Raw genomic sequence first — 27,900 nt, forward strand, 5'->3', positions numbered from 1 at the left:
TCCTCAACACCATTTCTCTACTAATACTAATTTCCTTCAGTTCCTCCCTCTCACTAAACCCTGTGTTCCCCAGCATTTCTGGTAAACATGAGCTAAACCGGCCTTTCAACTCAAGACCCCATCTTGGCCATCTCAGAGGCTCTTTAACGCCTAAAGGAGCTGGCAAAAGTCATTCCCGAACAGGTTCACCAGAATACAGGCTGAGAAGCTAAGAAATGTGAAACTGAAGTGCCATAGGACCACCACTGGCAGAGGGTGCATTTACAACATCACAACCTTACAGTGGTATTTCCATTACAGATAGGGAATTTGGAACTTATAGTGGGATGAGTTGAAATCAGGCTTTGTAGACATTCAGACATAATTTTATTTTATTATATACTGGGCATAGATATGCATTTGAAAACCTACACCCTGTCATGACACAGGATATTTTCAGAAGAGGAAAAGTATTTTTGGGGCCAACAAACCTTTTCTTTTGTTTTTGGTTAAAAACAGAGAGAGGAGTAAAACCCACGGTCTAGCAAACTGAGATAAACAATCCAGTGCAGTACTGAGGGAGTACTACACTGTTGGAGGTGCCGTCTTTCAGTTGAGACATTAAACTGAGGCCCCATCAGCCATCTCACGTGTATGCACTATTTTGAAGAAGAGTAGGGGAATTATTCCTGGTCTCCTGGCCAATCTTTATCCCTCAATCAACATCACGAAAACAGATTATCTGGTCATTTAAAAAAATTCATTCATGGATGTGGTGTCGCTGGCTAGGCCAGTATTTATTGCCCATCCCTAATTGCCCTTGAGAAGGTGGTGGTGAGCTGCCTTCTTGAACCGCTGCAGTCCATGTTGGGTAGGTACACCCACAGCGCTGTTAGGAAGGGAGTTCCAGAATTTTGGCCCAGCGACAGTGAAGGAACAGCGGTATAGTTCCAAGTCAGGATGATGTGTGGCATGGAGGGGAGCTAGCAGGTGGTGGTGTTCCCATGCATTTGCTGCCCTTGTCCTTCTAGATGGTAGAGTTTGCGGGTTTGGAAGGTGCTGTTTAAGGAGCCTTGATGTATTGCTGCAGTGCATGTTGTGGGAGTTTGCTGCACAAATTGGCTGCCATGCTTCCATTACAACGGTGACTACACTTCAAAAATATTTCATTGGCTGTAAAGCGCTTTGAAACATCCAGCGGTCATGAAAAGTGCTACATAAATGCAAATCTTTCTTTCATAACTGTGGTCCCATTTCAGATCCACCTAAGCCATTGGACGTCAATCTAGTTAAAGAATGGTCTAGCTTCTAGGGTTGAGAATTTCTTCAAACGTGTTCTTCCTTCTTTCCTGACATTTTTAATCAAACTATGGTCCTAAAAATTAATCATTTTAGAGCCTCACTTCTTCTGTTAAATGTTTGCTTAACAAGGGCCTTGAATGGTTATTCTCCAATATACAACATGTGAAAGCAGCCAGACCTGAATCGTAAGCAGCAAACTCAAGAGATGGACTCCAGCCCCTCCATTACTTGCCATTGTCAATCAAGGGAGGGGGAAGACACTTGATTAAGAGGTCATTAGCTTCTTCACAAGATAGGAGGAGGAAAAAAAGAGGTAATATTATACATTCTCCAGCAGTTGAATTAGCAAAGGCCTAGCAACAGGTAGGTAGACATTAATCTGAAGAGGATGGGGAGAAATCCTGTGACAAATACACCTTTTAACAATACCTCAACAGCACTTTATCTCCTCAGACAGTATACTGTAAACATACACAGCCAGCATGTCAAGCATACTTGTATTTCTTACAACAATGTATTACATCTGTGCTATTAACAATCAATTTTAATGCAGATTGGTATATGTATTTCAGTTCCAGTGTAGGCTCATTATGCTGAGGTCCTTGACGTGGAACAAAAATATATTTTGGTTTTTTTTCTGATGCTACAAGTTTTCATTAAAGAACATGTTAGAACATTAAATACTACAAATACCGCATGATAGCTATCTCTTCTTGACAACACTTTACAATACGTGAAAGTAAAAACTAAAACAGGAAAAGCTAATGAAACATGGTTTATATGTGCTATCATCATATAGTTATGCCACTGTGCACATTTTACATAAATAACGTTCAATTCTGATCACATTCATTACATTAAGGCACATTTACTTTACAGAAGTACTGAATATCACTATATCTGAAGAGCAGATGCAATACAGGCCATGCACAGCAGGTTACAAAAAGCACGCTGACAATACTAAACACTTAAAGAAAGTTTTCCATCATGAAACAATATTATTCAGCACTTAACCTGATAATGTGCACATACATGTTCATTCTAAGTACATATATATATACGTTTGTAACAAAGAGGCAACACAGCGGGGGTAGCACCTTATGCAGATCCCCAGTACATCACATTGTGTTCATGAGTTGAATTGTTTTTTGAAATCTTGGTTTAGAATTTAAAAATATTCTGAAGAAGTATCATTAATCATAATATTTTACTTTGGATCTTTAAAATATTTATGTCAGGAACAAGTGCTCCCATTTCAAGCTAACAGTTGCAAAGTAGCTGAATTTAGCGGTGTTAAAGGCTCAAGAATCTGAATGACTATTTCATAGAAAACACTTCTAAAAATTGGCTTATTTCTTAACTTTTTGTGCCATTCCCCCATCACACATTAGATCTCCACTATTGCTACTCACCTCAATTTCCCTTTACAGCTGGGAGGTTTGGATTGTTGGTGATGCAGATTACCCTGTGGTTTACGATCTGCAATTGCATTCTGCGATTGTGATGTCATAAGGAGTATAAAAGGTAAATACAATGTGCTATTTCAATTTAAACAATGTCAAAGACCAGGGGACACAGGGTTCAAAGTGGCAAAAGTCAAACTTAGGGCCAAGGTAAGAATGTTCTTCACAGAGTGAGCAGCACATGGAATGGGACAACCTGATACAATAGTGGAGGAAGAAACCCGGAAACATCAAGAACCAGTTGGATCCTCTAATGGGGCTGTTGAGTTTTTCTGGATGGCTGAATTAGGATAGGTTGAACAGTCTTCCTTATCCATATTTTCCTTACATCTGCTCTTCTTCACATGATTCTAAAGTAGAGCTGTTAAAGTTGGTAATGAGCATTGCACCGACTAGCGTGCAGCATTCATATCCGGAGCACGGAAACACATGCAATTACTTTATAAAGCTTCATTTTAAAACAAGATTAAAACAAAGGAGCAAATAGAACCTAGGCCCCAGTAAAATTATCTGAAGGAAGGCAAATTCCAAATGTATGTCGGAGTGTAAAAAAAGTGATAAATGAAGCCAGATTGTATTAACAAGTATACCAACCTGAAACAATAGCTGAGACTAGTAGGCCAGATATGTTGCGGATTTTACTCCAGAAATAGCACAGAATCTGAGCCATAGAAGCTTACAGACAGCACAGAAGGAAATGTACAACCCATTGAGTCTGTGCCAGCTGGAATAATTTAAAACTAATGCCATGGCCTAGCTCTCTCCATTGTCCATTAACTTCCTTTGCTTGAATTATTTATCCATTTTTCCTTTGCAAGATGCAATGGTCTCTTTCTCAACTATTTCCTATGGCAAAGTAGTCCACGGTTCAATAACTGTGCATAAGGAAACTTCACCTTGTCTTCATAATAACAATTTTATGTTGATGACCCCACATTTTCTCAATGTTTTTTTTCCTGTTCATTTTATCAAAACCCTTCATAATTTTTTTTTTAAAGTCTCTATTAAATCTCTTAATCTTCTCTGCTACTGTGGATACAGTGCCAGTATTTATAGTTCCCCAAACCTGGCATTATCCTGATGAATCTACACTGTATGTTCTCTATGCCTTTAATGTGTTTTCTATGATTGGGTACCCAAACTGCACAAAGTGCTGTAATGGTGGCTTAATCATTGCCTTAAAAGTTTATTTTCTCTTTGCTCTTTTATGGCTTTATCCATTTTAGAGAATTTTGTATTTGAACCCCTAAGCCTGTGCAGAGATTGCATCCCAATTCAATTTAACAGAACTCGTACTTCTTAAGGAGATTGTCTCACACTATTTCTGTTTCACACTGACTAAAATAACAACTGACTTGGAGCAAACGTTTAAAAATTCCAACTTTTTACAGCTTTAATGAGATAACCATCCTGTCACTAAAAATGTAAGTCGCATTTGGAGACCAGAAAATGAATCATTCATCCAAAGATCTTTGACTCTTTCTGACCATGCAACAGTGTACAGCCAGGAGTGTAACTCCAACACGCTGGCTTGCAATGCTATAAAGCAAAAACCCATGTCAAAATGATGCCTACCATATAGCAGGCCCATTAGAGCTCGTATCCACAGATTGGGAGTATTGTGACCCATTGCTACAACTATTGGACTATCTTTATAAGAAACACACAGGTAGATGACAGTAAAAGGGAGGAATATTCATTTTGCTGAAAAAGATATGACCAAGTCATGGAGATTTCAGCATAGGAACCAATCCTTTGGCCCTTCATATTATGCTGGTAATAGGTCCACATCAGAGTTAGTTGTACAAATGAGTTTGTGTCATTCGACTAACTTTGAATAGTTTTACAGACTAGACAAGTCCAATGCCAGCTTACAGGGTTAGCGGTCGAGCAAATCACCAGTTTAAACTTTGAATTTGGACATAAGTACCGGTTTGCATAATGCTGCAACAGTCAATAGTGTTAGTTATTTATAAAATGAATTTGCAGAATTGTGTCTGAATTTAAATTCTATCTTCAGGTATCAATTTAAAACTAGTGCAGAAGTACCTAAGCCATGAGGAACTTTAGCACTGAATCCAAGCCTTTTGGCTGAAAAGTGCAACACAAGTGCCTGCAGATTGTCCATTTTATTAGAATGAAAACTCCTGAACAAAGAATTTTTGGCTTCAGATGCGAGCATTTACATGTCAGTCCTGAGACTGAGACAAATGCAGATGAAGAAACAAAGGTAAAACATGAACAGATTCCCAATTTCTCTGCAACAATGATCCCACTGGATATTTAGCTCTAGTCAGACCATTAATCTTCTGAGAACTAAAGAGGATTTTAAAATGCACAAAAATGTAACAAGCACAAATGATCCCTGTGGTATAAAGTACATTTGGAGAAATGCATAGATGCACAACAAGTGTTTAAAGAAAATTTTGGGGGCAATTTGATTCAAAATGCTGCTACAGTCCTCAAAATATAAATCTGACATCTTTGATAGGGCTACTTTGAAAGTTTATTAAAACCATTGCAGGTAGAAATTCAACTTGCATCCAAACCGACAGTTCATTCCATGCTTGCCTCAGGACTGAACCAAATTTGGTATCAGACCTCATTGAATGGAAGTGGCAAGCTGCGAGCAGCAAACGGGAGTCACAATGCAGCTCGCCGGTTAGTTGGTTAGGCCGATGAAGGCCTTATACAAATAGGAGGAGTTTTTGTGACATGAGAGATTTGTACCTGAGTTTTTCATCATGGTCCCACAACTGGCGTCGGACCACAATTTGCATAGTAAAGCAGCATTCCACCTGTTTCAGGTGGACAGGCTGCTTGCCTATTTACAGGTCTGCCTGAATATAATATCAGGTGGGCCTTGGTCATCAAGGGAATGATCAAAGTGAACCCCACTCTCCCAATTTCCGTCTTATGACTGCATGTTTTTCAGGTGCAAATGAACGGCCAGGCCTCCAATGTCTGCGATGTTCCAATTTGTTTATTTGTAATTAATGTTATCATAAGCTTATTTCATTGTCTGGAATCTGATTATATGAAACTAATTTAGAACAGTATAAAGTACTTTCAATTACAATTTACTACCTTCACTAAACTTCAAAAAAGTACTTAATTAGTTGTAAAGTGCTTTGGGACATCCTGAAGTCCTGAAAGGCACTGTATAAATGAAAGTTCTTTGTTTCTTTAGAGGGGAATCGTTGACTGCACTAAGGAGGGAGAGGAACTAGGAGCGCCTTGCATCATTTAGCACAATGCTGTTGTTCACATGCAATGCAAATTATATTTCTGTGATGCTATCATGCATTGACATCAAGTAAATGATTAAAACAAGTGTAGGCTGTTAAGAAATTGTTTGCCCGGGGCCTGAGTAGAAGCACAATAGGCCCTGATACTTATGGCCAGGTGAGATAGAAATAAAACCAACCAAGGTTCCCAGTCCAGATTGCCAATGACCACTGCTGGAAAAGACACAATGAGTGAAGACAGGGATTGGGTTGAGCTGTGATACTGTAAATTGTCACTGTCTCGTCTCACACACAAAGACTAATCAATTGGGTGAATTAGCAGAAGGCCGTCAGCTCTGCAGAACCCAACAATTGTAGCATTTAGGTTGGAGAAGAGGAAAAAGGACAGGATATAAAATGGGGAGATTCACAACAAAGTTTATATAATACTGTCCAATTGCAAAAAGCAAAATATTCAAAAGTCTCAAATCAACGCAGACTCTAGGGATACAAGTTCTGTCAGGCCAATCCTTGGCTCATGCTAAGCATACCAATAGCAAAGTTGTTTATTCCCAGCCCACAATTAACCATCCATTAACTTTAATGAATGGAAAAGCACAGACTGGGAGTGTTCAGTTGTGCCACATTTACTCCAGACTTGGGACAATGAGCAGAGCGAGGAATTATTACCCTCTAGTGCCCAACCAATTAGAGTGCAAAGCAAAAGCATCAGAAAGTGAAGTAATTGACAGCTTAAACTCAAGTTCGGCAAAAAGAAAATCTTCATAGAATTGTTCTCCAATTATTTCACAGTCTTTTTCAGGTTATGCTATGGAGAAAAAAAGCATAATTTCAGAGACACATAGATTGACAGTAGTCAGGTTTGCCCTTGATTATAATTTGTCACAGGTTGGGGAAAGTTACCCCCAACATCATGGGATAGTTATCGGTGAAATTGGGAACATCATGTCAAATATAAGAACAGCTAATTGCTGTTCAAATGCGCTATGGACAAACATAAAGCATAAAGGGTAATAGAATTTATTTTAGAAACATCTATACAATCAACACATTTAGTTGTTAAATTGTGCCTTTTAAGACACCTAATCATGAGCCCTGGGATGAGCTGGAGTACAATATCTTACCAGCTCTAACATGTTACTCAACCAAGCTGCAGCTACACCCGATACAGTTACATTAGCGCCACTGAACTACAATATATACTGCAGCTCATCCCAATGTTTAAGTTTCTATTTAACTAAAATGCACATTTTAACAAATGTGATTATAGTATTCTCTTAAATCTCATTAGGTCTCTGGTGTTAGCCTTCTGGTGGTGCAGCAGTGTAGTTTAACCACTATTGTTTCTGTACTGTATCAGGTGCATCTGCAGTTTGGCTCTGTTCCACATGACAGTGGATGCAGTACAGGACTCCAGCTGATCCCAGGACACAAGCTTAAGTTTTTATTATCTTAAAAGGTACAATTTAACAAACACGTTTTTTTGATAAAAGAAATTGATAAGAGATTAAAATTAAAAAGAAATACGCACCGTGATAAGGTACAAAAGTCAATTGAGTTTGTTACTGGATGCCATACGAAGACAAATCAGTAAGTATTCTTACCAATCACTCAATGAATGGTGATTGCATTCCTTTCAATAAGGACTTTGGAGTCAAATGGTGTACATATCCAATTGCTCCACCCTACAAAACCCCTGTACAATAGATTAATTCTTTCCCTTCGCTTCATGCCCCCCAGCTTGGATCTTGTGTCACTTTCCAAGTCTGGCCATTCAAAAAGTAAACCCATTTTTGCTTTTTATAATCCTGTATAGGAGACTTTATCCAAACAAAAGAACCTATTGTGCATTGTTGAATGATTATGTGAATTAGTATTACAATGCATGTCATGATGTCTGCATAGGCACAGCTTCCCAAGCAATCACCCATAGTGAATAAGTTTGTTTTGTGAAGTATTAATTGAACCACACTCATTACATCATGCTGTTTTTATGATGACCCAAAAAGCTCCAGAAACTGAACACCTAAACTACTTTGGAGGTTATTGTTCAAATAACAGTCTCAATGGCTATCCAGGCATACTTACTCCTCCTTAGGTGAGAGGTGTTGGTTCCCAATCATGTCATTGGACACTGCATCATCAGGGACAAGAAAAAGTTGGCAGAATCTGACCTTCAGGAGCAGCATTGAAGGTGGCAGTGAAGTGTCCATCTCACCCTCCATCTAACTAAAGGAAGAGGTGAAATAGTAGAAACAATGACAAAAACAGATATAATACAAATACAAAGAAACACCAATAAATCACCATTTTGTACTGTGTCTATTAAAAATAATCTCCACATAGTCCATACTTGGCAACAAAAAATACACATTAAATACATAATGTTCCAAACAGATCTGATCAAAATCAAAGCTTAACATAAGTGCTTTCATTTTATTGATTTATAAAGTCACCAATTTTCCAACCAGAGAATATCCATCAGGCCTTGTATGCAGATTCATTGTTACTTTTTCAATGAATGAGTGTCAGTTTACAAAGCACTATCTCTGCCAAACACAGAGTGAGAGAGGTATAAATGTAACAGGTCATCATCCTGTTTGGAGTTCCATTTTAGGAGGTACTTTTTCCCAAATGGCCATTTGGGTAACCAAGTCCATAGATGACATTACTTGAAGAAAAAGGCACAATGGAGTATGAACCAATCTCTTCATAGTACAAAGATTGGGAACATCCATTACAATCCTTGATCATATACTTCACTCTTTTCTGCGCATCAGAATAGAGATGATCTGAGGCCTTATTAAACTGTTCAGCATAGTCATAAACTTCTTTCTCTGTTTCAATGTGGATTTTCCTCAATAAATTGTTTATTAATACAGCCCTTCGAAGATAGATTTCAGGATCTTCAAGAATCCTTAGTTTTTCAAGTGAAAGCCTCAGAATACATGTTCGATCTTCTGGAAAGATCAGGTTCTAAAAAAAAAGTACACTTGGATGTTTAAAGTAACAGTGCAAACGTGTCCAAAGTCGTTGCATTTGTTGTTTTAATTTTTTAAAATGTCATAAGCACTTACTTTTGGAAAGTACCCATTGTAAACTTTATGTAAATCTTCTTCTTCTGCATATTTTCTCTTGAAGTACGCTACTTTCGACGTTGTTAATGTATTTGGAAAATTTTCTGTCAATCTGTATGAGAAAAATAAAGAAAAACTCTTACTTGACTCAATAACTAGAAACTTTGTATTATCACCACAACCAGTGTAAGACTGAATTACGTGTTTTGAGTTAATACACTCAGTATTATCTCAGCTCCAGCAGCACTAGTGACTCCATAAGTCGGCCTCACATCCACTATGATCTGGGGTGCATCTTCTCCTATCCAATATCTGGGTAAGTCATAGTGTGACCCAGGGATCATAAAAGCGAACCCTTATTCTTTACACTAGCTACTAGAATATACCACCTATCATCACATGAATTAATTTTTCATATGGCTAGACTGGATAAATACACTGGCTGACGCACAAGCTTTGAAGCAACAAAGATTTTATGGATAGATGGATGAACAAAATACAGGAAGTTATATGTTTCATGGCACTCTTTGATATATAAAACAACAGACACAACTTGCTTTTTCTCTAAACATGAACTTTTAAACAGAAGTCCACGTACTGTAAATTCTCTCTAGACTACCTCTCTGGCAAAGATGGCACAGATTTTAAACTGGCCATGCATCTCTTGGCTGTGACGTTCAACCAGTGACCTCAAGTCCCACTATGATCTGTCAATATAAGTCTGGGAGAAAGTCTTAGTCCCCAAGCAGTCGATCAGAGAGAGTCTTAGCCGACCAGTAGCTCTATTACATTCTCACAAACATCTTTCAATCAAAGTCACTACTCAAGTCTGGGGCCTACCTTTGATCTGCGACTAGGTGGCTTGTGAACACCTCTGCAGATCCTGAAACAATGAGAGCAGATGATATACCTTTCATGATTTAATTCCAACATATAGCAATTCATCAATATTGAATGAAGAAAATCTCTGACATCAGCCTAACACATTTGTTATTGAATTTGAATGCCTGACCAAGTCAAACCCCCATTGCAGGACTTGATCCCATCATTCAGGCTGACACTTCAATGCAGGACTGAGGAAGTGCTGCATTACTGGCAATGACTTCTTTCCAATGCGACATCAAATCCAGGTTTCAACTGTCTGTTCGAGTGGATATAAAAGATCCCAAAGTACAATTCAAAGAAGAGCAAAGGAGGTCTCTCAATGTCCTACTCAACAGTTTTCCCTCAGCCAGCACCACAACTAGATTAATTGGTCAATTATTTCACGTAATTTTTTGGCTAAGAAGAATTCCTGAGACTCTAAAAGTCATGAGATATTTACGTGTTCTTTCTTCTTCCTTGACACCTGAAACATTCTATTGTCCTTAGTCTTACATTGTAAAAACATCATACTCAACATGTTTGGAATTGAATTGATGTGCTTGCCTTTGAGAAATACTATGTGGGACTCCATTTACTGCTTATATGCTGATTGTTTTTACTCTTTCATGGGATGTGAGCATTGTTGTTGAGCATTTGTTGCATATCCCTAATTGCTTTTGAGAAGGTGGTGATAAGCTGCCTTCTTGAACCACTGCAGTCCATCTGGTGTAGGAACTCCAACAGTGCTGTTAGAAAGCAAGTTCCATATTTTTGACACAGCAACAGTGAAGGAGGGATGTTTGTGTGGCTTGGAGGGGAACTTGCAGGTGGTGGTGTTCCCATGCCTCTGCTGCCCTTGTTCTTCTAGGTGGTAGAGGTCGCGGGTTTGGAAGGCGCTGTCGAAGGAGGCTTGGCAAGTTGCTGCAGTGCATCTTGTAGATGGTATACACTGCTGCTACTGTGAGCCAGTATTGGGGTGGGTGAATATTTAAGGTGATAGATGGGGTGCCAATCAAGCGGGCTGCTTTGTCTTGGATAGTGTCGAGCTTCTTGAGTGTTACTGGAGCTGTAGTCATCCAGACAAGTGGAGAGTATTCCACCATACTCCTAACTTGTGCCTTGTAGATGGTGGACAGGGTTTGGGAAGTCAGGTGGTGAGTTACTCGCTCCAGAATTCCCAGTCTCTGACCTGCTCTTTTTATTTAGAGATACAGCACTGAAACAGGCCCTTCAGCCCACCGTGTCTGTGCTGACCAACAATCACCCATTTATACTAATCCTACATTAATCCCATATTCCTACCACATCCCCACCTGTTCCTCTATTCCTCTTGTAGCCACAATATTTATGTGGCCAGTCCAGTTAAGTTTCTGGTCAATGGTAACCCCTGGGATGTTGATAATGGTGGATTCAGCGATGGTAATGCTATGTCAATACAAAATATAACTTCGAAATTTAGCACAGGCTGAATGTCACAACACATAAGTAAGAACTCTATACAATGACCATCAACGTTAGAATGATTAAATGATTTCTTGATTTTGTTGATAACGAGGGGCATAAGATAACCAATATGAAACTAACACTCTGAATGATACAAGTGGAGGAGCATGATTATTAGATTATGAAGTTCTGATCCTAATTTAAAACCAATTAATTCAGAGCTTTAACCTGACCAAAAGATGGAAGTTTGTACCATTAATATTCATTATATAATATCTATATTTGAAATAAATTTTGTTTACTTCCTAGCTGCCAAATTAATTGCTCAAAAAGAAGTCCACACACAGGTCAATGGATCATTTGTATTTCTCTTATTCAGTGTGTTGGATATTCTGTGCAAATTGCCGGGTTCTATTGTAGATTTCAATACATTAACTATTGGTTTATCTGATTCCATTTATAGAAGCACAATAAGCTTCTAGCACATAATACTTATATATTATTATAAATTCGTTCATATCACAGCTATGTATGATTCAAAATTACCATTATTGCACAAGGTAAAAATAGTAATCTTTTAGCCATCTTAATCACAACATAGTCTTGCCAAAATTGCCACTTGCTTTTCTATTTTAATATGAATGATTTGATGAATCCAAAACATAATAACCTGATCTTTGATGGCTCTAACAATAACAAATTTGTCACCAACATCAAGCAAGATATGAGCTCGTGAAAAGCATAAGGCAGATTGAAGAATGCCTTATTTATGTCAATGAGTAAAAATCTAAGGTGATGTTCACTGGTACAGGAAATATAAATTAGGCACAATAGGTGTTCCTTAACAAAGGGTAAGAGAAAAAGGTTTGCATGTGGTTTATAAGCATTCATGGCGTATTAATATGAGCCTGTCACAAAAAGATTCACAAAGCCAGAAGTTGCATCTTTATGGCAATAGATTCCAAGTCTAACCAACTTATTTTAATTACATTTATTGATAAGGGCTGATTTGGAATATTGCATGTTTACCTTATCTGCAAAACATTTTTGATGTGTTGCAAAGATTCATAGGACAAGAAAAATGATTATGATGATTGAATTGAATTTGTTCTCATTGGAAAAAGAGAAAGGTCATACCATTTGGATCTTGAGAATCATAGAATGATACAGACAGAAGGAGCCTTTTTCCTGCAGAGCCGTCCATCTAATCCCATTCCCCAGCTCTTTCCCCATAACCCAGTAATATTTTTCCCCTTCAAGTATTTATCCAATTCTCTTTTGAAAATTGCTTTTGAATCTGCTTCCACCAACCTTTCAGGCAGTGCATTCCAAATCACAACAATTCGATATAAAAGAAATGTTTTCTCATGTTGTCGCTGGTTCTTTTTGCCAATCATTTTAATTTGTGCCCTTTGGTTATTGACCATTCTGCTGCTGGAAACAGTTTCTCATTATTTACTCTACCTTTTACTATTCTTCTCAATGTTTACTACATTCCCTTGAACAACCTTCTTTGTGGCCTCATCAAAGAATTCAATTGAGTCAATCAGAGACAATTTACTTCTGAACACCTCTATCAAAGCTCCTCTTAATCTTCTCTGCTCTAAGGAGAACAACCCCAGATTCTCCAGCGTCTCCACATAAATGAATATCATTCTGCAAATCTCTTCACACATTCTCTATAAAGCCTTGACATATTTCCTATAGTGTGGTGCCCAGAATTGAACACAGTACTCCAGTTGAGGCTTAACCAATTTTTTACAAAGGTTTAGCATACCCTCCTCGCTTTTGTATTCAATGCCTCTATTAATAAAGCCAAGGATCTCATATGCTTTTTTAACAGCATTCTCAACTTGTCCTGCCACCTTCAAGCATTTGTATACATATTCATGTAGGTTGATCTGTTCCTGCACACCTTTAAAATTGTACCATTTCGTTTATATTGCCTCTCCTCATTCTTCCTACCAAAATGCATCATTTCACACTTCTCTGTGTTAAATTTCATCTGCCACATATCTGTCCATTTCACCAGTCTATGTCCTTCTGAAGTTTTTATTATTCTCCTCATTGTTTTACTACATTCCCTTGAACAACCTTCTCTGTTACCTCATCAAAGAATTCAATCGAGTCAGTCACACACAATTTACTTCTAATAAATCCATGCTTGATTAACCCATGCTTTTCCAAATGAAAGTTGATTTTGTCCCTAGATTTCAATGCTGAGTCTATAATGAGGGTACTGTTATAGTGCAGTCAATGGAGGAGCATGGTAATTTGTACAGCAATTTCTGGATTTCTGCTTTTAAATGTGTATGTGGGTGCTCTGGAAATTGCTGTCTGATTTATCCCAGGTCAAATTATATCATATTATGCCATTATATCATACTGCACATGGGGATTTGTACCTGCACTGCATCAACATTATTTACCTGGCTGTGTGCATTTACACACATCTCTAAACGCATCTTAGACTGCTTTATGTTTGTCTCCTGCCTGATCCCTCCTATTTCTGAACTATTCTTTACATTTGTGCTATTTGTCTCTCATAGTCCTCTGTGAACCTTGCCTCTCCTCTCTAACGATTCATCCTGGTGCCCACCCTCTCCTGCCAAATTAGTTTAAACTCTCCCCCACAGAATTAGTTAAACTTCCCATGAGGGCATTAATCCCAGCTCTGTTGAGATGTAACCCATCCACCTTGTAGAGGTCCCAATGCCTCAGGAATCTAAAGTTTTCCCTCCTGTACTACTTTTCTAGCTATGCATTAACCTGTCTTATCCTCCTATTCCTATGCTCACTAGCTCGTGTCACTGGGAGTCATCCAGAGATTACTACCTTTAAGGCTCACCTCTTTAATTTCCATCGAACTCCCAAAACTCTGACTGCAGGGCCTCAACCCTTTTCCTTCCTATGTCATTGGTTCCCACGACTTCTGGCAGTTCTTCATCCCCCCTCAAAATATTCAGCACCCTCTCATTGATGTCCTTTACCCCAGCACCAGTGAGGCAACACACCGGAGGGAATTTTATGTTGGCGGCAGGGGTCTTGACATTGGGAGAAACCGACAACGAGATCCCCTTGTCGCCTCTTTTCCGAAGGCCTGCCGAATTTAGTGCCAATCAGGCACTTGAGTGGACAGCGGGAGGCCTTCCATAGGATTTAGGACCCTGTCATCGGAAGTCCCGCCCTTGGAGAGCTGCCGGCCAATCAGAGGTCTGCTGCTGCAGTGCCACCACTGTTGCTTCTTGTGTTAAAGTACTCAGTACCTCCTTCCCCCTTTGCACCAAATTCCCATTCTCACCAAATTTCTGTCCACACAGTTTAGCAGATTCTCCCAACTCTGTATGCGCAGCTCAGAATGATAAAGGTTATGGAGTAGATTTGTAATGAAAATTCCCATTAAAACTTGATAATAAGTCCATAGTTAAATACTATTAATAAGAAGTATGACAAAAACTTATATAAGGTTTATGTGAATAAATAAAGCATATAGATGGTCTAATACACTGTAGAACATTTTGAGCTCCTGACTTCTTCTGAACACAAGTGTTTTGCACTTTGTATCTTTGGTCAGGATTGGAATGTACCTTCTAATCTTTTAATGACCTACACCTGTTCTTATGTTCCTGTGTTAAGTGTTAACTCTGATTATTTACTTCCATTGAGAGATTGGGAGAAAATATCAAGAATCTATGTCAATGCAGATTGTATATGGTGCACTGAGGAGTGGTCTTTTCATGTTCCATGCTTTCATACTTAGCTTGACCAAACAGTTTAACCTCAACTGGTGCCTTTAAAAGCCTTTTATCTTTAATTAAAGAGCTTTCTTGACCAATTTTCCTCTGAAAAAGGAAACAGTCCTGTTTTAAATTAAATAAATATTAAAATAAATTTTAAAAGGGTTAAAAAAAATTCTAATCATTTCATGTTACAATATGCAAGTGATACACATCACAGCATGTGCGGACTTGAGATACAACAAAGTATGAAAGAGATTCCTGACAGCTTTTCAATCGTGGGCTGTTGGAAGATCCACACCAAGCTACTGGGAGAATGAAACTTTGGAAAATAATTCTTGGTGGTACCCTGGAACATAAAAGGCCAGTCTAATACATATCTAAGTTCTTAAAAAGACTAAATCCAAACTCTAACCTTAATAGTTTCTTCACTCTATCCCATTCGGTCTTCCACTTGACTAATAAGCTAGTAGACTGCACGGTCAAAATCTCCCACCACTCTTCTATATGCTCAGGTACTGGTTGTAGCTTCTTGGTTACTGTGAAAAAATTAGAAAAGAGACTGATAATGTCCAATTTCTGACCTTTGGATAATCAACGCTTAGATCAGTGGACTTTCTGTTCAAATCATTCCACTGTACATGGCATCCACATACAACAAATGTCATTATAAAGATGAGAAGCATTGCACACACTCATTTACTACAACAACAGCAACAATTTGTATTTATACATGACACTGAGCTACATAAGGAGATATTGGCCAGGATTTTGTGTTGGAAGTGGGGCTCCCGGTGCCGAGCCGTAAAGATGGGGGAAAGCCCGCCTCTGCCTATTCATGCTGCCCTCCCCCTGCCGCCCCCCAACCTGGAGAGATTATCCGGTTGTTTTTAAATCTAAGTTTCACAAGCCGGCTTCCCCATCCCTTTAAAGATGGGGATCCTGCCTCCAAGAGCTGCCAGCCAATCAGGCGGGGATCCTCTGTGGGCCAAAGATTTTCCACAGACGAGGGACAGCACCCCTGCCCCCCAAGTCTGCAGGGAGCGCGTTTTGTAGCAAGGGTGAGAAGAGGCCTTCAATTGGCCATTAATAGGCCACATTAGGGCCTCAATTGGCCTCTGGGTGGGAAGGCCGTTGCCTATCCCACCCCCAATAAGATCACTTGGCAACAGGGAGGCAACAGGCCTTCTTCCCCCACAACCCATTGTGATTCTCCATGCCCCCCAGCCTCCAACCCGACCTCAGGGAGGGGGGGGCCATAAAATCCAGCCCATTAAGTCAGATGACCAAAAGCTTGGTCAGAGAGGTATGTTTTAAGGGGTGTCTTAAAGGAATAAAGCGAGGTGGAGAGGTGGCGAGGTGCAGGGAAGGTATTCCAGGAATTAGGGTCTAGGCAGCTGAAGGCACAACCACCAATCGTGCAGCTATTGTAATCGGGGATGCTCAGTAGCTAGAATTAGAGGACGTAGATACCTCGGTGGGTTCTGAGGCTGGAGGAGATTGCAGAACTAGGGAGCAGCAAGGCCATGGAGTGATTTTTTTTTAAAAGATGAGAATTCTAAAACAGATAGATGAGAATGGAACCAGGTGAATGCAGTTCCACCCAACTGGACGACGTTGGAGGAGGATGGTGTGATCAACCGTGTCAAAGCTGAAGACGGGTTGAGAAGGATGAGGAGAAATAGTTTACCTTTGTCACAGTCACATAGGATGCCATTTGTCACTTTGATAAGAGCAGCTTTGACTATGGCAGTGCGGAAAACTGATTGGAGGGATTCAGACATAGAGTTCTGGGAAAGATGGGCACAGGTTTGGGAGAACACGTTCAAGGACTTTGGAGAGGAAAGGGAGGTTGAAGAGGGGAAAGCAGTTTGGCAGGAAGGAGCTGTTTTGAGGAGAGAGGTGATGTTGATAGATTTGTAGGAGAGACCCTGTGAGTGAGAGAACCATTAACAATATGTGCTCACATGGGAGCCCAAAAGGGAAGTTGGGTGCTCAGTAGCTCTCTTGTTTAAAGCTAAGTTATTTCGCTTGTCTTTGTTATTTAGATTGCAGAATTCTTTTCAAGGATCATCTGGTAATTCAGTTTTAAAGGACAGCCCCGATGAAAGATCCAGATAATGCTTTACATAATCCACATCCATCTAATTTGGCTGCCAGCTTGTGTTTTGACTATATACTATTTTGTACAGTCATAACAACATGGCAATGAGCTTAAATGGATAACAAATCAAGATTAGTCACTGTAGGTGGCAGTAGATCTATGGATACAGAGTCAAATCCAGTGAAGAATTACAAGCAATTCATGTTTTAGATTAATCTTGTCAGAATCATTCAAGTGAACTTACGCAAGGTTATCACTTTGAATAGAACAATCCCAATTTCATCTCAACTAACCCATTTATCAATAAACTGTTTTAGAAGTGTTACATGTCCCATTTGTGACATTCACTGCCTCTTGTTAGCAGAATGTCGATGTGCAATTACAGATCTGCAACCTGCTACTGGGGACTGCAAACCTATAATGGGTCACTTACATGAACTGTGTCATTTGGTATATTTTCTTGTATTGCAACACATCAGGTAAACAAAAAATATTGTCATGCAATCAAAATATAAAATGTAGGCACTTTCTAATTAAGACTGACAGATTTCTCTAATACAGTATAAAACATGAAATACTTGCAACTATAAGTTCCTCAGCATGCACACAATGCAGCTCTTTTTTTTTTTTCTTTTTTGGGCCTCCTTATCTCGAGAGACAATGGATACGCGCCTGGAGGTGGTCAGTGGTTTGTGAAGCAGCGCCTGGAGTGGCTATAAAGGCCAATTCTGGAGTGACAGGCTCTTCCACAGGTGCTGCAGAGAAATTTGTTTGTTGGGGCTGTTGCACAGTTGGCTCTCCCCTTGCGCCTCTGTCTTTTTTCCTGCCAACTACTAAGTCTCTTCGACTCGCCACAATTTAGCCCTGTCTTTATGGCTGCCCGCCAGCTCTGGCGAATGCTGGCAACTGACTCCCACGACTTGTGATCAATGTCACACGATTTCATGTCGCGTTTGCAGACGTCTTTATAACGGAGACATGGACGGCCGGTGGGTCTGATACCAGTGGCGAGCTCGCTGTACAATGTGTCTTTGGGGATCCTGCCATCTTCCATGCGGCTCACATGGCCAAGCCATCTCAAGCGCCGCTGACTCAGTAGTGTGTATAAGCTGGGGGTGTTGGCCGCTTCAAGGACTTCTGTGTTGGAGATATAGTCCTGCCACCTGATGCCAAGTATTCTCCGAAGGCAGCGAAGATGGAATGAATTGAGACGTCGCTCTTGGCTGGCATACGTTGTCCAGGCCTCGCTGCCGTAGAGCAAGGTACTGAGGACACAGGCCTGATACACTCGGACTTTTGTGTTCCGTGTCAGTGCGCCATTTTCCCACACTCTCTTGGCCAGTCTGGACATAGCAGTGGAAGCCTTACCCATGCGCTTGTTGATTTCTGCATCTAGAGACAGGTTACTGGTGATAGTTGAGCCTAGGTAGGTGAACTCTTGAACCACTTCCAGAGCGTGGTCGCCAATATTGATGGATGGAGCATTTCTGACATCCTGCCCCATGATGTTCGTTTTCTTGAGGCTGATGGTTAGGCCAAATTCATTGCAGGCAGACGCAAACCTGTCGATGAGACTCTGCAGGCATTCTTCAGTGTGAGATGTTAAAGCAGCATCGTCAGCAAAGAGGAGTTCTCTGATGAGGACTTTCCGTACTTTGGACTTCGCTCTTAGACGGGCAAGGTTGAACAACCTGCCCCCTGATCTTGTGTGGAGGAAAATTCCTTCTTCAGAGGATTTGAACGCATGTGAAAGCAGCAGGGAGAAGAAAATCCCAAAAAGTGTGGGTGCGAGAACACAGCCCTGTTTCACACCACTCAGGATAGGAAAGGGCAACTACTACAATGCAGCTACTATAACACTAAACAGCCATGCCAGTGAAATTAGCAGCCCTTCAAGAAATATCTTCAAGCTTCTTTATCAAATTTGAAAGCAAACACAAACACCATCTGTTAAAATCACTACAGAGAAACACGCTCAGTGATACATTTCCCTCAGATTTGCCCAAAAGTAATTCTCATCAGAAACAATATCCTTCTACTTATGGACAAAGTACAAAGAATGCACAGCTTTAAAAGGCAACCTAAAGGCATCCTAGGGGTTGCAGTGAAGAGAGGCCCACACTATCAGGATTACGACTTCCTAATCAGCCTTCTGACTGCCTGTAAAACTCTGCTGTATACGTGTAAGAGTTTGATAAAGTTTAACATTGCAAAACCCGACCACATCAGAAAATATAAGGACTTATGATATCCAAATTATGGCCCATGGACCAATCCAGCCATTTGTTCCCAGGTCACTCATGTTCTATTTGCATGCTGAAGATATAGATCTCCTACTGCTAGCTTTACCTTTTTAAACCTTATATTTTTGAACTTCGCAACCCAGCAGATGGGGAAAACATCCAAAATCAAGTTGCTAAATCAGTCAATGAAAGAATGGTCTTTTCCATCAATGAACGGAGAAGAATTGCTCAAGACTCCAGGTTGATGACATTTTTTAAAAAGACAAAAGCAAAATAAATATTATCAGTGAGACAGCAATGAGCAGAGAAGAAACATAATCCAGTCAACAAGAGAGAGAGGGAAGCAGGCAGCTGGCAAAACGTGAGCAGCACATTTAATGGCCTTTTGACTGCATGTTGTCCAAGGTTACTGTTCTTATTAGTGTCAGCAGAGCTTTACAGATGTAATACACACACTGTATATATTACACAGACATACACGCAGTTTATTTCTTCTACTTATACATAGCCCAAACACTCCTTGATATACAAATAAGCTGTGCACAAAGGAAACTGTGCACCCTGGCCTAACCTCAGAGCTAAAGGCAAAATCTCAGCTCACTCTGAAATTGGTGGAAAATAGATTCTTCTTCATTTGACTCTTAAATATTCTTAAAAGGATATTTATGAAGCAAAATAATGACAAACAGAATGCAATTTAACCCTATTTGATGAAACTTTCAGGAGGGAGCAAAAACACGAATCCTGCCTCCATTTTCACTCTTAGAATCTCTCTTTGAATGTGTACAAACCACCAGTGGATTACAGCCTATTAGTAATCATTGGTCTAATCCTGATGGTCATGTCAATAACCAAAGAAGGATATCATGAAGTTGTATCCTCAATAACCAATGATTAAAGTGTTTCTTGAGATCATCATGCATTTTATTAGTTTGTGGAGGCCTGGACAACGTATGCCAGCCAAGAGCGACGTCTCAATTCATTCCATCTTCGCTGCCTTCGGAGAATACTTGGCATCAGGTGGCAGGACTATATCTCCAACACAGAAGTCCTTGAAGCGGCCAACACCCCCAGCTTATACACACTACTGAGTCAGCGGCGCTTGAGATGGCTTGGCCATGTGAGCCGCATGGAAGATGGCAGGATCCCCAAAGACACATTGTACAGCGAGCTCGCCACTGGTATCAGACCCACCGGCCGTCCATGTCTCCGTTATAAAGACGTCTGCAAACGCGACATGAAATCGTGTGACATTGATCACAAGTCGTGGGAGTCAGTTGCCAGCATTCGCCAGAGCTGGCGGGCAGCCATAAAGACAGGGCTAAATTGTGGCGAGTCGAAGAGACTTAGTAGTTGGCAGGAAAAAAGACAGAGGCGCAAGGGGAGAGCCAACTGTGCAACAGCCCCAACAAACAAATTTCTCTGCAGCACCTGTGGAAGAGCCTGTCACTCCAGAATTGGCCTTTATAGCCACTCCAGGCGCTGCTTCACAAACCACTGACCACCTCCAGGCGCGTATCCATTGTCTCTCGAGATAAGGAGGCCCAAAAGAAGAAAGAAAGAAAGAAGATACTTACACAATTGTTCATAGACAGCTATAACTAAAACAGCTATCTTGTATCTTTCTGTGTATATCAAAATCAGCTGCCAATTGTATTCATATAATACTTTGAGAAGTTTCACTGTGTTCTTGTGTAGGTTCTACACCATGGACGTTCAGTCCCTCTGCACCACCATCCCTCACCAGGACAGCCTGAGGACCCTTTGCTTCTTCCTTGAATGAAGGCCCAACCAGTCCCCATCTATCACCACCCTCGTCCACCAGGCTGAACTTGTTCTTACATTGAACAACTTCTCCTTTGACTCCACTCATCTCCTCTAAATAAAAGGTGTTGCTATGGGAGCCCGTATGGGTCCTAGCTATGCCTGCCTTTTTGTGGGATACATGGAATATTCTTTGTTCTGGTCCTACTCAGGTTCCCTCCCTCACTTCTTTTTTTCCTGTACAATGATGTTTCTATCAATGCTGCTTCCTACTTTTGCTCCGAACTGGAAAATATCATCAATTTAAGTTCCAATTTCCACCGTTCTCTCACCTTGACATCGTCCCAATCTGACTCTTCCCTTCCCTTCCTCAACTTCTCTACCTCCATTTCTGGGGACAGGCTAACAACCGATATTCACTATAAGCCCACTGACTCCCACAGCTTCTGTGATTAAACTTCCTCCCACCATGCTTCCTGCAAGGACTCTTTTCCCATTCTCCCAGTTTTTCAGCCTTCATTGCATCTGTTCTGACGATGCCACCTTCCGTATAGTGCTTCTGATATGTCCTCCTTTCACTGCAGCTGAGGAATCCCCTCCAGCATTGTTGACGGGGCCATCGATGGTGTGTATCCCAATTCCTGCACTTCTGCTCTCACCCCTCCCCCTCCATCCTAGAACAACAATAGGGTTCCCCTTGTCCTCACCTTTCACCCCAGCATCCTCTACATTCAATGGATCATCCTCTGCCATTTCTGCCACCTCCAGCATGATGTCACCACCAAAAGTATCTCCCCACCACGCACCCCCCCCCCCCCCCCCCCCCCACAACTTCAGCATTCTGAAGCGACCGTTCCCTCTACGGACCCTCGTTCACTATTCAATAACCCCCAACACTCCCTCCACATCCGACAGCACCTTCCCATGCAAGCACAGGAGTTGCAACATCTACCCATCCCAATGTCCAAGGTTCTAAACACTCCTTCCAGGTGAAACAGCAATTTACTCGTACTTCTTTCAATTTAGTATACTGTATTCACTGCTCACAATGCAGTCTCCTCTACAATGGGGAGAGCAAATGCAGATTGGGAGATCCCTTTACTAAATACATCCATTCAGTCTGCAAGTGTGACCCTGAGCATCTGGTTGCTTGTTGTTTTAATTCTCCACTCCACTCCCACTCTGACCTCTCTATCCTCAGCCTTCTACACTGTTCTAATGAAGCACACAGAAGCTCAAGAACCAGCACATCCTTTGATCAGGCATTTTACAGCTTTTCAGACTCAACATTGAATTCAGCAATTTCATATTAAAACCACTCCTACCATTATTTTTGGACATCAGTCGCTCGGATTGATTCCGCTTTTGTCATTTTTCAGCTCCTCTAGACCCATCTTTTGTTTCTTTTCTTGTCCCATTACCACTTTCTTTTGCCTTGCCCCATCATGCCTTTTTGTCATTAAATCCCTCCTGCCTTCCACACCATCACAGATCTTCCCTTTTATTCTTCACCCACCAACAGCACCCCCCCCCCCCCCCACCTGCCCTGCCTCCGTATTTGCTTGAAAACCTTTACATCGTTAACTTTTTCCAGTTCTGACGATGTCATCAACCTGAAACATTAACTCTGTTTCTCTCTCCACAGACGCTGCCAGACCTGCTGAGTATTTCCAGCATTTTCTGTTTTTATTTCTGATTGACAGCATCTGCAGTAGTTTTGTTTGAGTACTGTATGAGTAGCTGCAATTAAATAGTATCCTTCATGTAGATCAAAGATGCCAAGGTGCTTCACAGAAGTGGAATCAGACAAAAATCAACATCAAGCCAAAGAAGGATCTATTAGGAGGGGTAATTGAAAGCTTAGTCAAAGAGGTGGGTTTTAAGGAGAATCTTAAAGGAAGAAACTGTGGTGGAGAGGCAGAGAGGATAGGAATTCCAGAACTTAGCATCTAAACAGCTGAAGATAAGGCCATCAATGGCGAGACAAAAGGAGTGGGGAGTGCACAGGTGGCCAGAGCTGGAGGAACACAGGATTCTCAGAGAATTTTAGAGCTGGGATAAGGAAGGGTGAGAACATGAAATGATTTTTCAAGCAGCTGTTTATTATGTTTTGGTAGAGTGTAGGTTATAGAGATAAATAAATCTGGGATTGAAAGAATCAGTCAGATATTAGTTAATAAACTTCCACCAGCTTGGAGCACATCATAAGAGTATACAAATCTACAAACAACTCCCTGTAGAATTATTTCAAATGAGATCTTGTCAGTAAGACTGCTCTCAGAAATGGGTAAGACAGATTCAGCAGCCATATTGCTCTCATGATACTTTACAATGGTAAAAATGGTACAAGTTAGACAGCCTCCATTAAAGAGTTATAGATTAACCCTTTTTGCTCATATTGTCATGCCAACTTGCTTTGTTGAACGATAATTTTCTTTAATTCACTGACTGGAGATCTGAATTTTTTTTTGAAGAAATGTAAAAAAGAACAGATAAAAAAGATGACTTTGTTAGCAGCTTAAGATGGCCACCTAATTTGCAACACTGCATCCTACATTGAAAGGCATGTGAGGTGGGAAACAAAATGTCTGCTCATTCCCCAGCAAGAACCAAGACCCAGGAAGTTTAAAGGAACTGTTTGTTCTTTTCCTTTTAGCAAGAAGAAATACTGCTAACTACTATGCTTGAATGGCTGAGTGACTGTCATAGAACAAGTCCGTCCCCATCTGTTGTTTTAAGCTTGTGTTTCTCTATAGCGGAAGGGAGAAGCTTCTGGACTCTGACACGTGCAGACCCTAAGTGGGGGCCCCTCTCTCTCTCTCTCCATTTCAGCTTACAATCTTCAGACTCCGCCTGTTGGCTGACCACCTTTGCATACTCTGGCTACAATCAGGAACCCCATTGGAGGAAATCATCCACATCGCTATCTCCAAGAGACCAACCGAACCAGTCATCTACCTCTTCAAACTAAAAGCCTCAAGACCACCGAATTCAGCTGGAAGCCAGCTGAAAAGGGATATACAGTCTGTGGCTGCTGGTGCTTCGGCTGGAAGCCAGCTGAATCACCAGCCTCCACAGACAGTATACCCCTTTTTTCTATGGACTCCAACTCAATCAATCTACCTGTGTGTGTGCAAACCTCTAGTGTGTGTGTGTGTGTGTGTGTGTGAAAGTTGGCACATAGTATATTATTTTCATTAGTTCGGTTTAGGTACAATAAAGCTAACCTCTTTCTTTGTTAAACTCAAGAAAACCTGTCTGGTTGGTTTTTGTTATGATCATAGCAAGTAAGTAATCAAACACCTACTGAATTGGCCAGTACATCCACATTAAGAAAGAATTAAACCTGCTGTGGCCAAACAAGGAGAGAGAAAAGAGGGAAGCCCTTCAACACCACCCCCCCCCCCTCCACCTCCCCCCCCCACCCCTCACTTGACCTTAACAGAAATTTGGTGACTCATCCAGGATCAAACCCAAAGACAAATGGGAAGCAGGAAATCAAATTGATCCCTAGCAATAATTTAAAAACTTCAATACAGGTTTTCTTGTGGTTTTCAGTACTAGAGTAATAAATTGTCCACATTCGAGGCCAGTACCTTTCTAGAACAGAGTGAAGTAACTTGGGCCAGGTTAAAAGCCCTATATGTCGAACAGTTGAGGAATGTAGCTGGGCAGTTAGAGATTACTATCGTCCGAAAGTTAGGAAGCCTGAAATCCTAAAACCTGTGGCCAATCATTTTTAAATTGACACTGAAGAACCAGAGATAGGCATAGAATCTGAAGCAGACAACATAACATTAGCTAAGGTACAGCTAGAATTAGAATTTTAGAAGGAGAAAGAGCAGAGAGAGTTTTCGGGAAACAGAAAAAGAGAGAGCTATCCAGTGAGAAGAAGAAGAGAGAGAATTCCATGAAAGGGAAAAAGAGCTTTCCAAAAGGAGTTAAGGCAGCTCGAACTGAATAGGTGAAGACCCAATATACCTAGTGAAGGCACCATTAGTGAGGGAACTACCCCTAGCTCAGGACCAGGTGCTGAGCTTTTAAAGTTCTCCTAGTTGATAGCAAAATTCAATGAGGAGGATGTGGAAGCATTTTTCATCTCTTTTGAAAAGTTTGCAAAACAGTTGAAGTGGCCAGTAGACAACTGGATACTGTTATTGCAAAGCAAATTAACAGTAAATGCCCATGAGATTTATTCACTGTTGCCTGATGAAAGTTCATCAGATTATGAGATGACTGAAAATGCTATCCTGAATACATATGAGCTAATAACAGCAGTGAACCGCCAAAAGTTTTGAACCCGCTGAAAGCAGCCTGAACAAATTTACCTCAAGTTTGAAAGAGCTAAGCAGCTTGTTTTTGACCAGTTGATACAGGCCTCTAAGATAGAGTCCACCTATGAAAACCTCAGAGCGGTGATCCTCCTCGAGGAGTTCAAAAACTCACTTCCCCTTTCCATAAGAAACCATGTGGAGGAACAAAAGGTTCCAAGACCCAGTCAGGCAGCAATCCTGGCTGATGATTACACACTTATTCACAAGCCCTTTCCCCAAGGGAAACCCTTCCCTAGTCACCTCTAAAAACCTGAAAAGGATAGAAGGTGAGAGGGTGATAGCAGGATGAACAGCTATGGATGAGAAGGGGGAGCTGGAAACACAGGGGGCCCTCTTCAGGCCAAAATGGAAGGTGCTGAGAACAAGAGTGATGCCCAAAATTCTATATGTTTCCATTGTAACAAGGCAGGTTACCTTCAAGCTGAATGCATGACGTTACGGGGCAAACCCATAGGTTTAGTCAGGGTACACGAGACCAGTGCAGGAAAAGGGGTCCTGAAGAAAAGCACAGCAGACCCGGCTATGGCTTTAACTGCCTCTGTAAAACCTAGTAAACCTACCGCTTAGAGTGCAGGAAGACTTAACTAAATCCCTGAGAGTTATTAAGATTTTGTGTCCAGAGGAAAAGTGACCCCATACCCCGAGAGAGAGAGGTGGGTAAGCCCATAGTCATACTTAGAGATACAGGGGGCACCCAATCCCTTCTGCTGGGAAAAGGCATGACCTTTCCCCCAGAGAGTGCATTGAATTCTAGAGTGCTAGTAAATGGTATCGGAGGAAAGTATATGCTCATACCTTTATACCGGGGTGCACTAGAGTGAGACGTTGTTTCAGGACTGGTAACTGGGAGGATTTTCCCTAGTTTACCTGTGGACAGGGTCAACCTGCTCCTGGCAGGGGCAAGCGTGGTAGCTTCCCCAGCGGTTATATAGAGACCGAAAGAGGTCAGGGAGACAGAGCAGTTAGAGGAAAAGGTCCCTGGCATTTTTCCTGACTGTGTGGTGACCCCGTCCATGGCCGAACAAGCTCTGTTAGAGGAGGTGAATTGGCACTGCAGACAGCTGACTCTACTGTCTGGTTATCTGACACCTTCTTTGGGGAGTTAGAGGACCCAAAGGATGGGTTAAACAGGTCTTCCTTGATTGAGGCACAGCAAGCCGACCCAAGGTTAAAACCGTTAGCACAGACTGCCCAAACTGAAGCTGAAGCAGAGGGAGTTCCAGAGTACTACTATTTAAAGAATGATGTGCTAATGAGGAAGTGGAGACCTCCTCACAGACCAGCAGATGAAGAGTGGACAGTGGTTCACCAGGTAGTGGTGCCGCCAAGGTACCATGTGGAAATATTGAGAATAACCTATGAGATTCCAATGGCTGGAAATGTCGGTTTCAGGAAAACCCAAGCCCACATCAGACAGCATTTTCACTGGCCACAACTCCACAAGGATGTGGTGGAGTTCTGTAAGACTTGCCACACGTGCCAGGTTGTGGGGAAGCCGCAACCTGCAATAAAACCTGCACCCCTAATTCCCATACCGGCTTATGGGGAATCGTTTAGCACAGTGCTGGTAGATTGTGTGGGGGCCCTGCCGACAATAAAAGGGGGCTAACATTATCTTCTCACCATTATGGATATGGCTACACGATTTCCAGAGGCTATCCCTCGAAGAACTATCTCTGCCAAGGTAGTGGTTGATGGGTTAACCCAATTCAGCTGATATGGGTCTCAAGGACAGTCTTAAAGGAGGAATAGGATATTGAGAGGTGGAAAAGTTTAGGGAGGAAATTCCAGAACATGGGGCCTAGACAGTTAAAGGCATAGTCACCACTGCCGGTAGAAGGTGGCAGGAGGGCCCGGATGCACAAGAGATTTACAGGCCAATGTACATGCATTTTCAAGAAGTATGTTACACTGTCTAGTGACTATATGGCTATAAAATTTATCTTCACTTCTGAAGACATCCTTCAAAATCATACTTTTCAAAAAGATACATTAAAATAAGTCAATGTTTGGCACTGCAAGTTATAACTTCATAACTTTATCTAGTGACTTCCAATTTGCACCTTAGTTGATAATGTCCTGCTATAGCAAAAATATTTATAAACCTCCTGTTTAATAAATAGGTTATGATTTTATAATTGAGAAAGTCAAAGTCTATGAATTGTCTGGGTATCAAAACAACTAAAGATGTGCAAGGTTAACTATCAGGTACAAACTCAACTGTACGTGTAATATTTTTTCTCCAATGAGCAAGCTGAATTACATGTCAATCTGGTATAAAACATGATGCAATACAAACACATGATCATGTTACTGTTGGCCCTCTGTCCTTTTTCTCTCTA

General features: G+C 41.1%; 1 long non-coding RNA gene across 3 annotated transcripts in view; it reads right to left on the bottom strand.

The window, feature by feature from the left end:
• Positions 1-1,727: 1,727 nt before the first annotated feature.
• LOC137373662 (uncharacterized) overlaps positions 1,728-27,900 on the bottom strand; it is a 30,550-nt gene continuing 4,377 nt past the window's right edge. The window contains exons 2-5 of one of the 3 annotated variants that reach the window (XR_010975666.1): positions 15,529-15,652; positions 9,070-9,181; positions 8,081-8,968; positions 1,728-6,800 (exon numbers count right to left, since the gene is read on the bottom strand). This is a non-coding gene — a long non-coding RNA (uncharacterized lncRNA). Of the gene's footprint in view, positions 8,969-9,069; positions 9,182-9,909; positions 9,953-15,528; positions 15,653-27,900 lie in introns of all 3 variants that reach the window. The other 2 variants (XR_010975667.1, XR_010975665.1) reach the window with 2 other exon arrangements.

The sequence above is a fragment of the Heterodontus francisci genome, chromosome 9 (genome assembly GCF_036365525.1).
Source record: "Heterodontus francisci isolate sHetFra1 chromosome 9, sHetFra1.hap1, whole genome shotgun sequence".
Lineage (NCBI taxonomy): Eukaryota > Metazoa > Chordata > Chondrichthyes > Heterodontiformes > Heterodontidae > Heterodontus > Heterodontus francisci.